Here is a 15,705-nt window from a genome sequence, read left to right as displayed (position 1 = left end):
TTGGAGGAAACCAATAAGACAGAGGATCCAAATACAGCAGCTTAAATGAACCAATAGTAGCTGTACCCTCTGGAACCAAAAGGCAGTTACTTTACCCTAATGCAATACAGACAATAATAATACAGATATAAAATCCTTTGACTCAATACACAACATATTGAATGAAGTTTTTTTTCCATTTAAGAATGATATATTAAAAGGATCCACTAAATTCCACTGTATCATATAGTTATTAATTGTCTCTCTAACCTTTGTCCTTTTTTTCCTGGCTACTGATGTGGTATCCATCTGTGGATCTAAAATTTCATTAAGGTCTCCACCCATAATCAACTGCTGATGCGATAGGAAGCTTAATCTCTTAAAGCAATTGTGAATAAACTTATGGTCATCAGTGTTTGGGGCACAGACATTTACTGTTGCTATTTCTGTCCCTTCTGTTTTAATTACAATTATTAAGCATCGACCATCTTCCTCTCTTGTTATATCTTGTATTTCATAAGGCCAGCCTTTCCTAAACAAAATTGTAACTTCCCTCCACGACCTTCCTCCAGTCCATAAATCATTAAATAGGTTTTAATCACCTTTATTTTATGCTTCTCCTTGCATTCTTGCTGTGGAGCTTCTCAGCATGTCTGGAACTCCATCAATGGTGACCAACTGAAACTCACCCCGGGGTTCCCGCTGGGTCCTGGCATGGCCCTAGCCTCCCAAGTAGACTTTGGACGAGATCCGGACTCGCGGATTCCTTTACCGGAATACCCTTGTACCTGGAGGGGCAGGTGATGGCCGCACCTCCCTCCCCCACATTTCACTAAGCCAATGCCTAACCGCCAAACCTTACAAAGTTCAGTGGTGCCTTGCAAGACGAAAATAATCAGTTCCGCGATTCTCTTCGTCTAGTGGTTTTTTCGTCTTGCGAAGCAAGCCCATTGACAGCTTAGCGGATTAGCGCTACAGCGGTCTAGTGGCTTCTAGCGATCAGCTGTTAAGCGGCTTATCAGCGGATCAGCTATTAAGCGGCTTAGCGGCTTAGGAAAAGGGGGGGAGCGGAAAAAACCCGCGGGGATCGCAAGATTTTTTCGTCTTGCGAAGCAACCCCATAGGGAAATTCGTTTTGCGAAGCGCCTCCAAAACAGAAAACCCTTTCGTCTTGCGAGGCGTTCATCTTGCGGGGCACCACTGTTGTGAAAATTGCTAAGAGGTAGGCGAAAACCAAGAGGCCAGTACCAATTTGCCAAATGGAAAAAAATTCCTACTCGGCCCCTGTTCCAAAACAGGCGACCAACGAGCTCCAGAGCAAGGCCAAAGCACAAACCTAAATCGAGGGCGGGTGTTTGGCGGCGCAAACCTAGGTAACCCCCCCCCCAATGCCGCACCGCTGCCTTTTTAAGGCCCCCCTCGATCACACCACCATTCCCAAGGAAGGGGGGCTGCACCTATGGCCTGTGCGCAACGCGGACCCTCAATGAAGAGGATCCGATATGCTGAAAGAAATCCTACTTACATGCTCCCTCTACTCTCACAAGCACAGAATGATCCAAGCATAGGAGATCCCCAGGCCTTCTAGAGCTCTGGCGACCAATGAGCCAACAGAGGGAGATGTCACAATGAACCTTGTTATGCAGCACACACACACCCCCGGGCCCTGAGAAAACCAGCAGCCACAAGTCCTGCTCCTCTTAAGGGACGCAACTAAGTTTTCGCATATGGTTTTCTTCCATGTTCCACTTTTTATAAATATGCAAAATATGCCTATTCCTTTGGATTCCAGCTGAAGCTGTTCCTGCACTTTCGGAGCACTAGCTATCTCCTATACCTGTCCCATACCCTCCAACATTTCTCCCACGCAAATAGGAATGTCTTATTCCATGATGATGATGATGATTCTGACTGGGTTGTCCCAGCCACGCTGAGCAGTTCCCAGCATATACAAAAACATAATAAACATTAAATGTTAAACACACCACTTCAATATCATGTCCCAATGCTCTAAAATAGAGCTTTTCAGACCGGCAAGAGCCGATGGATCTGCATAGGTGCAAGGGCCCAGCCAGCAGGGAATCAAACGTATGAATATTCTCTGTGTTAGAGGGTAAGGGCTGCAAATATGTGCACCAGGAAGGGGCATGGTGTTCATCAGCCATGACACCCACATTCCTGAAGTTCACCTGAACTGGGCAGGGGGTGAGTGAGGTTGGGGCTGTACAGACACACAGGTGGAGCCAATCCAGCTCTCCCACCTGTGTCCACATACAGCGTCAATCTCACCACTGCCCCATCCAGGAAAGCTGCAGCAGCACCTGTATTGGGGGTGCAGCTTTGCCCCATGGCACCAACCACGACTGATCAGGGCAGACATTTATTTCAACGCTAGCATGGTAATTTGGGCTTCTTGTGAGACTTCTGGAATTGAATGAAAGGGAGAATAATAAAAGTAGGCATTCCCTATTTGTTTTCTACTACACAGCTATGGTGTTGCTAAAACGATCCCAGGCTCCTGTCTTCAAAGCTGAATTTTAATTTTCTCCTTAGGCAAGCCAGAAGAGGTAAGTATGAATTATATTTATCCGTAGAAGCTATTATGATGATAGCAAAATATTATTGCTTTCTTTAACACATTATATAGATTGGAAGTCCATAAAAGTTCATAAAAAGAAAGAAAATGAATATTGGGGATTGCTTTCTTGAAAGCATCACCACACCCAAGACGATGTGTCAGGCTCCTGGCATGGGCGTAGCCAGGAAGGCGGGGGGGGGGGGGAGCTGCCCCCTCTAAATCAAATAAATCAATAAAAATACTTAACTAACTGACCAATTGCATCACAGATAACTCGACTCTGCCCTTAGCCTCCAAAATAAAGCCTGACCCACAATAAATGCTGTTTGCACCTATGGCTCCTGGTATCAGTTTTCCAAATCCGGGATGGTGCTTTCAAGGACACAATTTCAGCCACATTTATTCTGATCCTTATGAAGAACTGCTCCCTTTCCCTCTGAACAAATAAATTGCCATGGTGGCAGGTTTGATCCCCAGATGGGCCAGCCATATATTCCTGCATCGCAGGGGGTTGGACTAGATGATCGGCTGGGTCCCTTCCAGCTGTACAATTCTATGCTTTTTATATTCTCAAGATCCCCTGGTGCCAGCCAGGTGTGGCCACTCAGTTTCCTCAAGTACTTGAGGAATGGCAGCCTGTCATAAGAGGATGACAGCTGATGGGCGGCAACAAGCCTCTCCTATCTGCTGGGATTGCCAGACGGCATACTCTGTGCATGCTCAAAGATGCCTGTTGCTTACAGCTACAGCCATCTCATTCTAGTTTGCGTAAAGGAGTTTCTAGCCCAAGTATCTAGCCCAAGTAAGCTTAGTTTCTATAGGATATTCATGCATATCTGTAGATTCATATAATCCATATTTATGATGGCCAGTTTATAACCATAAGGCTAAAATAGAAGGGGGGGACCCCAATAAGAGGCTGGGATAGAATGAATGACCACTGGCTGAAAACTTATTTCCCGAGGGTGAAATCCTAACTGCACTTACCCGGGAGTAAGAGCCACTGCATTCAGCAGGACTTGCTTCTGAGTATATAGAATTGTGCTGGATGCTACTGGAGGGGTGGGCAGGGCGGGAGGATTCTGGGACAGGGCACACTTTATTTTTTCTCGCCATCCTTGAAATAGCTCTTCGCAGCCTGGAAAGCCTAGAAAAGAAAGAGAAATGGGCCTTACTGTTAGTACTCTCTCATGCCTCTAAGCTCAAGAGGAATTCACTACTCTCACAGAATGCAGATGCTGAGAGAAATCCTATTTACATGTCTATCTTCTTCCTGGAACAAACACGAAATGATCCAACCACAGGAGTTCACCAGGCCTTTTTGCACTCTGGTGACCAGTGAGCCAGCAGAGGGAGGTGTCACAATGGCTTCTGTAAATCTGGGGCTGTCCCTTGAAAATAGGGACACTTGGCAGGTGTCCTGAGGTGCCCAGATGGGAGACCACCAGGGAACCCATGATATGGTGCTTAGAATTATACAGGCAAAAGTATTACTTAAATAAATACATCTCTAGACACACTGTCCTTTTGGTCTTTTCTCATGCAAGAATATTTCCCTAAGTCAGAAAGAGGCCTCCTGCTCATGAAAGTGCACCTTCGGGCCTGAGCCTCCTAAATAGCTCTACTTGGGAGTAAATTTTTCTGACCCCAGTGGAAATTGGTTCCTAGTGAGCATGCTTGGGATTGTGGTATGAGGAACAGGACACTGCTGTCAAGAAAGGGGAGAGCTAGCTTGACTCAAGTTTGCCACGTGTTGGGGGGCTCAAAAAACAATCCCATGTTTGGGTGGTACATCAAGAAAGATTTTTAAAATGTGTGTGGCACGATGAGGTAGAAGAAGATACGATATATTGGAAAGGAAAGAGGACAACAACAACAAAAGAAAGTGTCCCCCCCCCTTTTGAATTTTTTATTCAAAATTAAAACAAAACATATTATCCAAAAACATATCATCCTTGTTTCCCCTCCCCATTTTTCCTCCCTCCCCCCCCACCCCCCCGACTTCCCTCAGTTCCAGTCTTTGGTTTCTCTAAGAATGCTGTTTTCTGCATGTTACAAAGTTGTAAAGATCCTCAAACTATTTAGCTGATTATCAATAAAAAGTTTGTGAATGTTTATTCAAAACCAGCCATGGAGTCCTGTTCGCTTTGTTGTGTCTTCAGATACTTTGTAAAGGGTTCCCATTCACCCTTAAAGTCACAGTTCTCCTTGTCCCATAGCTTATATGTCAGTTTTGCCAGTTCTGCATAGTCCGTCAATTTTTCTTGCCATGATTCTTTAGTTGGGGTTTCTTTAGTCTTCCATCCTTTTTCTATTGGATTCTCGCGGCCGTTGTTGCATACATGGAGATGTTTTTCAGCTTTTTTGGCAGGTCTTTTCCTACAATCCCTGACAAAAATGCTTCAGGTTTTTTTAACAAATGTTAGATGCAATATTTTATTTAATTCGTTGTATATCATTTCCCAAAATTTTAAAATTACATTACAATCCCACCGCATATGATAAAATGTCCCCTCCATTTCCTTACACTTCCATCATATATTTGAACTAGTTTTATACATTTTCCCTAACTTCACTGGTGTCATGTACCATCTGTACATCATCTTCATATAATTTTCCTTCAATAGGGAACAATCTGTAAATTTTAAATCAGTTTTCCATAATTTTTCCCAATCTTCCATCATAATATTGTGACCTACATCTTGTGCCCATTTAATCATAACTGATTTTACCTCTTCATCTTTCGTCTCCCATTCTAATAAGTATGCTGTATGCGGCCTTCAGTAATTTCAATTTCCCTTCGATCACCTCTGTCTTTTACATCTGTAAGTATTTTATATTTTATCCTTGGCCTTTTGCCCCCCCTTCCCCCCAGATAAATTTTGAAATCTCTTTCTGCCATTTTTTAAAACATTCATCTTTCAGGATGACTGGTATTGATTGAAAAAGAAATAGCATTTTTGGCAACACATTCATTTTAATCGCAGATATTTTTCCTTTTTTGGTGGGGTGGAAAGTGTGTTTTAAGTAATATATGGATGTATTTTAAAAATGGTAGTAATATTAATATTAATTAAAAATGGTAGTAATAATAATTAAGTAAATGGCTGAAGACTTAGGGAAGGGGGGAAGGGTTGATTTTTTTAAAAGGGGGTTAAAATATATGAAGCGGGGGGAGTTTATGTATTAAATAACAGAAGATGGAGATGATAATAGTAATATAAAAATGTTTTTAAAATAATTTTTTGGGGGGAAATATAGTTTTTTAAAAAGGGGAGAGAAAATAAATAAATAAAATATATAGAAAAAAGCGAGGTCTTTTTCCAGCGGGCCTCCCTCTGGGCTCCGTAGGAGGTGGGCTTGGGTTGGGCCTGGGCTCAGCCGTGTGTTTCCTCGCGGCCTCCGCCTGCCCTCCTGCCTCTCCTCCTTTCCCTCAGGGGTGGCAGTGCAATGGCGGCAGTGGCAGAAGGGGCAGGGCTTCTGCACTCCCCCTCCGCGATCGCTCCTGGGTCCCTCTGGCACTACCAGCCTCAAGATGAGAAGAAAAAGGTGCCCACAGCAGTGGTGTCTAGTGCGTAATTTCCCCCCATGGAAAGATTTCGATTTCACAAGTAACAATGAATGGATGCAAACTGCAAATACTGCACTAGGCAAGCTTAGCCATTTCACCATTCAGTTTTGCTTATTAAAAGCTGGTAAAACAGGCACACTAAATTAGGTCACTCTAGGGCAGGGGAACCTCTGGCCCACCAGATGTTCCTATTTAGCCAAGCTGGCTGGGGTTCATGGGGGACGTATTTCGGCAGCATCTGGATTGCCAAAGGCTTCCCACCCCGACTCTAGGGCACCAGGAAGCTTTATGGTGTAAATTATCCTATGCAGATTGCCCTAATTTGCATAGGCAAAATTTCCATAAAACCCACATTACTGGCCCTCCAATCTGTGCAACAGGAAGGATGGTAGGGCATCACTTTTTTCCAAGTGGTTGAAAATTTTAATTTAAAAGATGTTTGGAGATATAAACATCCATTAGAGAAACAGATCACACACTATTCACAGGCAAAAAAATCAGCAGGAAGGATCGATAGTATCTGGATCTCAAATAATTTAATGTTAAAAATTGAAAAAAACCAGATACTACCTATACTACTAACAGATCCTAATCCAGTTACACTGGAATTAAGAGATAGCAGAAAGGTAAAAAGAAGATGGAGAACGAATGAAAAAATTTTAAATGATGAAAAGATTCTAGGTAAAGCACAGGAATTACTTAGAGAATTATTCCAAATTAATAAAGAGCAAGATACAGATAGTAGAATAATATGGGAGACGAGCAAAGCTTTTATAAGAGGATTTTATATTCAACAAAATGTGATTCAGAAAAGAAATAGAGAAAAGAAAATGGATCAAATTAGAAAAGAAATAGAATAAAATGAGAAAATATTAGCCAGGGTAAGAGGGTATTAAACATAAGTTACTTACTGATAAAAGACTAAGGGGGGGATTTAGTTTCCCGGATCTAAAATTATATTATGAGGCCTGTTGTCTCTGCTGGATCAAAGAATGGATATCATTAGAAAATACTGATTTGCTGGATTTGGAGGGACACAACAATAGACATGGTTGGCATGCATATCTTTTGGATAATAAGACAAAGGTACATCAAGGATTTATGAACCACATAATTAGGAATTCTCTTATTAAAGTGTGGAGGAAATATCATAGGTTACTAGAACTAAAAAAATCCTGGTGGGCAGCTCCACTTGAAATGATTTCAATAAAAAAGAAAAAATATGGAAAAACTAGGGGTAACTTACAAACAACTTTTAAGGGAAGAGCAAGGCCAATTACAATTGAAACCATATGAAGAACTTAAACAGTTTTGTACCACCTGGCTACAATATTATCAATTATATGACAAATTTAACTCTGAAAATAAAATAGCTTTCCAAAAACAAGAATCCAAATTCCAGATAGAACTTTTGAACAATTCCCCCCCAAAATCTATCAAAAATGTATAATCTATTACTTGACTGGGAACTCAAAGATGAACAAATAAAAGAAGTAATGATCAAGTGGGGACAGGATTTTGGATACACGATTTCATTAGATCATTGGGAAAAACTTTGGAAATCAGATATTTCACTGCATGCATTACTATCAAAGAAAACATTATGAAGATGTTTTACAGGTGGTACTTAACCCCTGTAAAACTGGCAAATATTTATAAACTAACATCAAATCTGTGTTGAAGATGTAAGGTATCAGAGGGATCCTTATATCATGTATGGTGGGGATGTGATAAAATTAAGAAATTTTGAGGAAATATACATGAGGAACTGGAAAAAAAAATTTTTAAACAACAATTGGTAAGAAGCTGGAAACATTCCTTTTAGGAATTATAACAAATGACACCCCAAAAGACATGAAAAGAATCTTTTTATATGCAACAGCTGCAGTAAGATTATTGATTGCAAAAAATTGGAAATCAGAAGTACCAACATTGAAAGATTGGCAAAATATTTTTTTTGAAATGACTGAATTAGCAAAAATGACGGCAATAATTAGAATGCAATCTAATCAAAATCTCAAACAGGAATGGAAATGTGTAAAAGAATACATGACCAAAAGATGCTCCAACAAGAATTTATTGATATGTATAGACTGATTTCACAAAGTTAAGTTAGGCTAAACTAAGCTAAGCAGATAATAAGATTGAATGTTTAATTATTAAGATACAAAATCACAATCTCAATAATAAAGTTACAAAATAATAACAAGGAAGTCACGTACAGGGGGAGGGAAGACACAGAGTAAGAAATAAAAATGGATAAATGTTGGTACATAATGAAATGTCAAAATGTGAATTTACGAATATAATGTATATGTATCAATATGTAAAGATTTCATATATGTATTGCAACATTAATAATAAATAAATTAAGTGGGGCGGGGGGAATGAAGATGGTGTACTTGCAAAGTCTCACCTGAACTCACCTGCAATGCTTTTGATATTAAAGCTAGTTCTTTGAAAAAAAGAAAAGAAAGGGGGGGAAGGAAGGATGGGGATGGATCAGCATTCCTAATCCTGGCAAGAAGACGCAGCTCACAATAAATGAGCTGGGAAGAATGGAAGTTGGAGAGCTGTGTTACAACTTGCAGTTTGTTTGCAGTGAAAAAACTACAAGGCCAATTCAGGTGTAACATTAAGCCAAACCATGGTTTATCTCCACTAGTGCAACAGCAGAGGGAAGAGGAGCAAAGGGGCCACTATCCGACATGGATCCCCTCACATTCTCCTCATGGTGTCTGAATCTCTGTTGGATGAGTTGGCACAGACTTGTGAAATGAGTGCAGAGACTGAAACTGTCATATGAAAACTTTTATCTGCAGCGGTTGCAGTTGGTCCCCTAAGCTATCGAAGCCATCACTAGATATTGTGGTCATAAGCTAGTTTTTGAAAGCTGTAATGGGAAGACTTTGCCCTGAACGGTTGGCAAAAAATACATTCATCCTCTGCACTCCCTTCATCAAGATTAAAGTGAATATATGTGTAAGTAAAAGCATATTATCTTAAAGACTCCGCTGCGCCTCATTTTTCCAATGGAAACATGAACCCTGGATAAGGGCAGAGACTCCTGGAACCTCACACCACTTGGGAGAGATCGGGGTGGCCCTTAACAAGATGTTCTCTTCACATGTAAGTGGTAGAGAAAGGGTTCTGTATTATTTTCTGTTGTTCACCCTCCGGAGCAGATCTGTGGAGCAGGCACAAGGAGAGAAGCAGAAAGGGTTGTTCTGTACACAAACAGAAGTTCTAGTGCTAGTGGAACTACTTCTCTGGACACCACCCTTTCTTTTAATCCTTCTTTCAAGGTGCTCAGGACAACTTTGTGTCCAGAGCTGACAACAAACTGGCAGTGCAATCCTATAGACATCTACTGAAATGTAAGGCTAGATGACTTCATTGTGACTTACTTTCAGGCAATGGTGTGTTGGTTTACAGCCTAAATCAAGCATTTGACCAGGTGAGTGCAGATGCTACTTAATAGTTTTTACTGAGGCCATGAAACCTTGAGCCATGGCTATCAAGGTTTGGGGGTGGTGGAGGGAGAGAGCTTGAACGTTGAGACCCACGGAATCATAAGCTTGGGAGTGTCCGGAACTATATTCACGATCACTTCCACCCATTTTGTCTTCTCTGAGAATCTGCTATTGAGCACAGAGTTTGCACCAACAAGGGTGTCAGGACTGGACAGCCTTCTCGCCCTCCCCACGTCTTACTACTCTAGGGATTGCTATTCTTGGGAATGTCAGGCGACCCCACCAACATTTTCCTTTGGTTGCACCTTTTAATTCACCTTTTACAATGTCAAGAAAATAACTCTACAGTGTTGAAGAAAGCATACCACAGGTATCAAGACTAGATGCTAGAAAGTGACTGATTTGTGGCTGAAACAGAATCCACTTTTGTTCTGACCCTTACCTGTCCTTCAGTCACAAATCCACTGATATAAATTCACAAGCTGTTTCATGTTACTTTGGGTAACACATTACCTATTGTGGAGAAAGGCCTGTGAATAAAATACCTACTTCTCATTAAAAAAGGAAGACTGCTATGGCTTCTAAACCTTGAGTTATAGAGTATTCACTGGCTGTGGGTCATGATGTTTGCATCTTGCAGGGTGATGAACCGCGCTGGTTTGTTGACTGATTATGAATGCCTGTAAATCACACTGCTTTCCTCCTCCTCCGTTCAGGCATCCTGACATTTCTGGGGAATTCAGCTGTCCTGGCAGTAACTGTGAAGCGCTCCTCCCATCTCAGGTCACCTGAGCTCCTGACGATTAATCTGGCTGTATCTTGGAATGGCCATCAGCATGTATCCCCTGGCTATTGCTTCTACCTGGAACCATGCCTGGTTGGGGGGCCATGCAACTTGCATTTATTATGCCCTGGTGGGTTTCCTTTTTGGTGTCGCCAAATTGCAATCCATTGCAATCGTGAACAAGTGTGACTCAAAGAAGGCTGCCACCTGGGCATTTTCCTGCCTCTGTCCTTTTGCTTGTGTGAGACAGACCTCACTGAGCTTTAAAAAGGCGGAAAATACCTCCTGACCTATTTTGCCACAGTCCTTGCAAATAACGAGGCATTTAGCAGTACTTACCAAGGTAGGGGGACGTGGGTGGCACTGGGTTAAACCACAGAGCCTAGGGCTTACCGATCAGAAAGTGGGCAGTTCAAATCCCCGCGACGGGGTGAGTTCCTGTTGCTCGGTCCCTGCTCCTGCCAACCTAACAGTTTGAAAGCATGTCAAAGTGCAAGTAGAACAATAGGTACCGCTCTGGCAGGAATGTAAACGGCGTTTCTGTGTGCTGCTCTGGTTCGCCAGAAGCGGCTTAGTCATGCTGGCCACATGACCCGGAAGCTGTACGCCGGCTCCCTCGGCCAATAAAGAGAGATCAGCGCCACAACCGCAGTGTCGTCCGCGACTGGACCTAACGGTCAGGGGTCCAAGGTAGGGAATAGTGAAGAGAAATCTGGGCAACGAAGGACCAGCTCCAAAAACATTGGAGCTGTGGGCATTCTTTGTAGTATTTTGCCTTTCATTTACCCTCACCTGCAGAAATGAGTGGTGATGGCAACCTGGGGTGCCAGATCTCTTGCGCCCAACAGTCATCAGCTGTTCTGTGCAGTTTCTGCTACCACTTACGGCTTAAGAAGAAAGCAAGGCTTATGTTGGAGTAGGCCCAAAGGACATTTCACCAAATGGGAGGCCCCCCTCTCTTAAGTCGTTGAATCCTTTCTGCAGCTATTATTAATTGATAAACACGATGGGGGTGAAAGCCTCTCTGGGTGGTTCACACAGAGCTGAAACAATACACATTGTTCAAACCCTCCAAGTGTTCCTATTTTCCAGGGATGTCCCTGATTGAGAGAAGCCGTCCTGGTTTCTGATTTGATCCTTCAAAGTCCCACCATTCCCTATGGTGTCCCTAGTTTCACTGAAGAAATGTAAGAGGGTATGGAGTTATCTGACCCCCGAGCCATCTGAAGGCAATCCTGTACAGGGATGGTTTTTTTTAAAGTTTCATTTTTTGTTTCCCTTATATATATGGTGGGTGAAGCAACATGGCGCACACCAGGGCATCGCAGAGCTCCCGAGGGTGGCCAGTATTGCTCGTGCTGCCTGACCGGCTTCCAAGCAGCCGGGACCGCCGCCGCCGCGTGGGGGCTGGGGGCACCCAATGTATCAACCGGGGAGCCGCCAGACCCCCCCCCCCAGCGACCCCACCAGGCCGGAGCCGAGGGCATCCAGCCAACGGCCGAGCGGAGCTCCAAGGCCTGGCACACCCCACCTCGCTCTTCCAGAGGGATAGGAGAAGGGGAGAAGGAGGAGACAGACGCCCGGCCATCTGGGGCCGGTGGGACCCAGGAGCGAGCGCGGAGGGGGAGAGAAGCCCTAGCCCTGCTGCCACCGCCATTGCGCTGCCAATGCCAAGGGAAAGGAGGAGAGGCAGGAGGAGGCCGCGAGGAAACACACGGCTGAGCCTGTAGCCTTATGAGGCTTTGCCCTCGGGTGGGAAAAATATTGCACCCGGGAAAGGGAAGTGGGAGTCAACAGACACTCAAGGAATAGTTTCGGAGAAAAAGCTTTATTTCTACCATCCATGAACTGGTAGAAGGAGCAAGTGTGATAACTCACAAAAACATGCACGAGTTCACAGTCATGTGCACAGAGTATATATTCCCCTTCTAGTTCCCTCCCCTTTCTCCTCCCTCAGGAGTCCTGCCCCATGTTGAGGTTCCTGGGCATGTACAGAAAGCTCTCTTGGGACTATTGTGGACTCTTGGAACCCTTCCCAGGAAAGGGGAATGAGAACAGTTCAGCATGTCCAAGATGTTGCAACTGAATGAGATAAAAGTCAGTTCTCAGGCCTGCTCTGACAGAGTCTATTCATTAGCCTTTTTGAAGCTCTCTTGTACAGTGGTGCCTCGTAAGACGAAATTAATCCGTTCCGTGAGGCTCTTCGTATAGCGGTTTTTTCGTCTTGTGAAGCAAGCCCATTGACAGCTTAGCGGATTAGCGCTATTAGCGGTTTAGCGGCTTTTAGCGATCAGCTGTTAAGCGGCTTATCAGTGGATCAGCTGATAACCGGCTTAGCGGCTTAGGAAAAGGTGGGGGAAAGGGGAAAAAACCCGCAGGAACTCGCAAGACATTTTCGTCTTGCGAAGCAAGCCCATAGGGAAATTCGTTTTGCGAAGCGCCTCCAAAACGGAAAACCCTTTCGTCTAGCGGGTTTTCCGTCTTGCGAGGCGTTCGTCTTGCGGGGCACCACTGTGCTGATGAGGCATCTAATCATAAGCTTGCATTTTTATTAAAGCTTATATGTTTAATCAGGGCTTGTATTTTAAAAATGAGCTTAAAATGTTTTATGCCAGGCAGAAGACCAGTTGCCTAAAAACCTTGGCAAGATGTTTTTCTCCTAGACAAGGGGCCCCCCTGATTTATAGCAGAAAACAATTCTCAAAGTCGTAAAAAGGGAATTACAGGCTGACAGCCAAGGTTACACTGACCCTACAAATTAAGGGTGGATAAATAGTAAAATGAGCCATATCTTCTTCCTAAGGTTAAGAAGGTCATGAGCAGTGAAAAAGACAACTGGTCTGGCTGGCAGAAACAGAACATTTTTGGGAAGTCTTTTCTAAAGCTGTTTCTTTCTTAAACTAAGATCCTTTTAAGATTTCTTTTCCTTTTAAAAAGGTTATTTATGTATTAAATATATTAGTTTAAATATAATTATGCAAAGGATTTAAGAAATGCTAGATTCTTATTTCATATAGTTGGAAGAGATCACAGGGGCCATCAGCCACCAGCCCCCCCCCCTTGCCAGACAGGAGACGCCATCGAGCACTCCTGATATATGGTTGTCAGGCCTTTTGTTTAGAAACCTTCAAATGAAGGAGATCTCTCAATGTTGATGTGAACTCAAAATCCTTGACATATGCTTAAGATAAAAATTCAAGATTAATCATCTGTTTTGGAAGGCAATAGGGCAAGGAGGGCAAGAGGTGAGCTGGTAATTAAGATTCCTTGTTGAGACACATGTAAGATATATTACTACTTATTTGTCATTTATAGATAGAAGAATATATAGCTTTTTGATTTCCATAAAAGGGCAAGAGGAAATGGGTGTATCTTTTGTGATTGGTTCTAGCAAACAGCCAAAAGGAATTTCAACCAGGCTGATTGGACAGAGGCAGCCACAGGAGGAGCAAGGGGGCTGGATTAAGGAAATATAAGTGCTGGCCAGAATGGCAAGAGGCCAGGCCAGAGCTTGGTGACCATATACCACTGTGCCTCATATTTATTTGTCTGACAAATAAATTACTATTTTAATTTCTCTATTGCTGCGTTGAATATTTCATTCCAGCTAAGTGTTAACCACAAGCAGGGTGCTACACTGATAAAAGTAACGGTTTGCCTATGCATCTTGTGAGAAAACAGAGGAAAACTTGAGCTGTGGATTTTTAGAAGACAAAAGGAATTTTGGACAGTTTTGAGGCCTGGGGTGATTATTGAGGGGGGGTGACTTCGGGCCTAGGTGGGCTCACCTGTCCTCACCTCCTTCAAGCCCAGGCCCAACCCGAGCCCACCTCCCCCGGAGCCCAGAGGGACCCCCGCTGGAAAAAGACCTCGCTTTTTTCTATAGAGTTTATTTATTTATTTTTCCTCCCCCTCCTTTTTAAACTATATTTTTTCCCAAAAAATATTATTATTTTAAAAATATTTTAATATTACTATTATCATCTTCATCTTCTATTATTTAGTACATAAACTTCCCCCCTTTCATATATTTTAACCCCCTTTAAAAAATCAACCCTTCCCCCCCTTCCCTAAGTCTTCAGCTCTTTTACTAAATTACTATTACTACCATTTTTAAAATACATCCATATATTACTTAAAACACACTTTCCACCCCCCAAAAAAGGGGGAGGGGCACGTTTGTTGTTGTTGTTGTTGTCCTCTTTCCTTTCCAAAATCTTTTGTTTTATTTTTATTTTATTTCCTTCTTCTCAATATATATTTTCCTTAACTCCCTTTTTAAATAAATAATAACAATGATAAAAAATTATACAATAAATCTTATCTTTATTTCTACCTCAAACCTTTCTTTCAAAAATTAAAATGGCAGTGCCCAGAAGAGAGCCCTGAACCAGCACAGGCCACTCCACCCCAGACACGCAACTCCTTCTAATTTACTTTTCCCTTATTTTTTCCTTTCGCCTCACTTTTTAATTTTCATCCTCATTTTCTATCCTTTTTGTTTTTTAAAATAGGACCCCCTTTTTAGCCTGTTTCTCAGTCTGTTTTTGAGGGGGGCGCCCTTTCTCCCCCTCAAAACAAAACTTTCCCCCATACCACTGCTACAGTTCCCTCTCCCTCCCCCACCCCTTTTTTCTTCTTCCCATCTCTCCTCTTCCTTCTCTCTTTTTCTCTCCCCTCTCCCTTTCTCCATCCCACCACTCTCTCTTTAAAGAAAACACATACGTACACTCATACACACGTATCACTGTATTATACTTTGTTCCTCTCATACTAAAACCTTTATATATATGGTGGAAGCTGTCCAGAGTGGCTGGGGCAACCCAGTAAGATGTGTGGGGTATAGAGAGTAAAATTATCATTATGGAATGGGACGTCCCTATTGTCATCAGATAAATGTTGGAGGCTATGATTTTTAAACAATTAACACATTAAGGTTTGAACACCCTAATACTTGGGGGGTAACCAATGGGATGCCCTCCAGATGTTAGTGGAGGACAGCTCCCATCATCCCTGACCGTTGGCCATGATGGTGGGGACAGCTGCAAGTTGTGTGGCCCAGCAAGATGTGGCGGCCATTGCTGCGCAACTTCCAGAGGTGTCTACTGGATCGTGTGTGTGGCATTTTTAATGATGTGTGAATGACACAACCCTTCTTCTACCTCACCGTGCCACACACATTTTAAAAATCTTTCTAGATGTACCACACAAGCATGGGATTGTTCTTTAAGCCCCCCAACACGTGGGAAACTTGAGTCAAGCTAGCTCTCCCCTTTCTTGACAGCAGTGTCCTGTTCCTCATACCACAATCCCAAGCATG

Source organism: Podarcis cretensis (assembly GCF_951804945.1).
Source record: "Podarcis cretensis genome assembly, chromosome: 3".
Classification (NCBI taxonomy): domain Eukaryota; kingdom Metazoa; phylum Chordata; class Lepidosauria; order Squamata; family Lacertidae; genus Podarcis; species Podarcis cretensis.
This window is presented reverse-complemented; position numbering follows the sequence as displayed.